Genomic DNA, 2,679 nt, shown 5'->3' with positions numbered 1-2,679 from the left:
GCTTTGGTGCCAGATGAGAGATTTGGGCTTTGTACCCTATTTCTTGCATTTACCCATGGAATTATCTTGGACAGATTCCTGTTGTATTTTCTTTCTCTATAAAATGGAGGTGGTTGTGAGCATTGACTGAGCTAGTATAAGTAAAATACTTAGGACTGTGTCCAACATATAATAGACATTTAAAACATTAACAACTATTCGAACATTGTCATCATGAATTGTTGAGTTAGAACAAACAGACAGCGGACCCTCCAGTGGGTTTTCAGAGGCAGTGCGGCAGGAGATTGTCCATCTTTCTCCTAAGAAGCAATTGGTGGGTTCGAACAATGTGCCTTTGTGTTAGCTGTGCAACTCTTGATAGCACCAGAACTTCCTATTATTTATATTATTGATTAAAAAATCCTAGAAATAATAGTCATAAAAAAAAAAAGATACTTTCACAACCTATGTTGAAATACGCTTCTAGGGGAGAAGGGACTCCCACTGGCATCAATGTTACTTCATGTTCTGACCCATGCAGATAAAAGGTAGTTGCACTCTCAAACCATAGTGCTGGCATAGAGCCCTCAGTGTTCTGAAGGAATTCTCTGCCTGATTGTCACATGATGTCATACGTTGTGGTCTTTATACCCTAAAAATATAACAGCTCACACCCATACTCATTATAAGCCATAGTAGAGTAGGTTCTCATAGCTGACTCTCCAGTTGGTTTCCAAGGCTGTAAATTACAGGGGAGGAGACTTCTCATGGAGTAGCAAGTGGATTTGAACCACCAAAGAAATACAGTGTTTGGGACAGCAACATAACTCCCTAGGACCTTCACCATGAGAGGTCCCTAATTAACAGCATAGTGCAGGACAAAGAGCATCAGCAGGGAATCAGAAGACTAAGTTCAAGTTCACTGCAAAAGTCTTTTCCCCTTCCTGAACATAGGTCTCTTTCAACAATGAAGATATTATTGTGAGTGTTCTCAAGTTCTTTCTGATTCTGAACTGCTGTAAGTTCCTATTGTAAGACTGCCTTTTAAGGAAAAGAATCATCATGGCCCACATACCCACTTGAAAACTGATGTGGCCAAAACAACTATGATATATCATCTCATTCCAGTAACAATTGCAAAATTAAACAAAGCAGCAAACAACAAATGCTGGTGAGGTTGTGGAGAAACTGGAACTCTTATTCGCTGTTGGTAGGGGTGTAAAATGGTGCAACCACTATGGAAGGTAGTATGGCACTTTCTCAAAAAGTTGGAAATATAAATACCATTTGACCCAGCAATTGCAATACTGAGCATAAACCCTAAAGAAACCATAATTTCACCCAAGCAGATATATGCACACACATGTTTATTGCTGCTTTGTTCAAACTAGCAAAGAGTTGGAAACAACCCAAGTTTCAATCAACAAATGGACAGAGAACCTGTGATATATTTACAAAATGGAATACTATGTTGAATTGAAAAACAAGCAACTCATGAAATTTTATACAAAATGGGTGAGCCAGGAGGATATTATGCTGAGTGAAATATGTCAGTCACAAAAGGACAAATATTGCATAATGCCACTGTTATAAAACACGACTGACATCAGAGTTGGGGGGAAACTAAGACAAGAGGGAATAAATGATGTACAATGCATTGAAACAGATGAGGGAGAGAATTGTTTAAAAGGAATATATGAGTGCAACCACTGTGGAAGGCAGTATGGTGTTTTCTCAAAAAGTTGCAAATAGACATATCATTTGACCCAGCAATTTCACTACTGGGAATATACCCCAAAGAGACCATAACTGATTCCAAGCAGATATATGCACACCCATGTTTATTGCAGCTTTGTTCATAATAGCAAGAAGTTGTAAACAACCTAAGTGCCCATCAACAAACGAATGGATAGAACTATGGTAAAGTCACACAATGGAATACTATGCTGCACTGAAAAACAAAGAACTCATGCTATATTATTCAAAATGGGTGACCCTGGAGTATATTATGCTGAGTGAAGTATCTCAGTCACAAAAGGACAAATAATGCATGGTGCCACTGTTGTAAAACAGGACTGACCTCGGGGTTCGGGGGAGATTGAGAAAGATGGGATAAATAACAAATACTGCATTGAAACAGAAGAGGGAGAAAACGGTTTAAAAGGGATATGTTATTAGGAATTTTTGTCATGATAGGAGTCCAGAGCAAAGACTGCATAATGGAGTGGACCTGGGGGTAGGGATTGTAAAACAATAAAAGAATTTTTCTTTTACTTTTCCAAGAGGGTAGTGTACTAGGGGTGAGGGTTGGGAGGGGAGAAAACGGAAACAATGAATGAATGGAAATCCAAAGTCTCTGTAAATTTTCGTTGAAATTAATAATAAATTTTACATTTTTTTAAAAAAAGGAAATATATGATTAGGTATTACTTGCATGACAAAATGTCTGGAATAAAAGCTGCATGGTAAAGTGAACTGGGGCCTTGGGGGATTGTATAACAATGAAAGATTTTTTTTTTCTTTTTTCAAAGAGAAGCAAACTGGGGAGCAGGGGTAGACAGGGAGGAAAATATGCAACAATGAATGAATGGGTAGAAATAAAATAAAAAATAATTTATTAAAAAACTGATGTGGCATTGGACTTCATCTAACTTCAGAGTGAAGAGAGATCACTGTCAGTATCAACTCAAAGTTAATGGA

The sequence above is a fragment of the Elephantulus edwardii genome, unplaced genomic scaffold, assembly GCF_000299155.1.
Source record: "Elephantulus edwardii isolate Elephantulus edwardi_28Jun2011 unplaced genomic scaffold, EleEdw1.0 scaffold00005, whole genome shotgun sequence".
Lineage (NCBI taxonomy): Eukaryota > Metazoa > Chordata > Mammalia > Macroscelidea > Macroscelididae > Elephantulus > Elephantulus edwardii.
Note: the sequence above shows the minus strand (reverse complement) of the source record.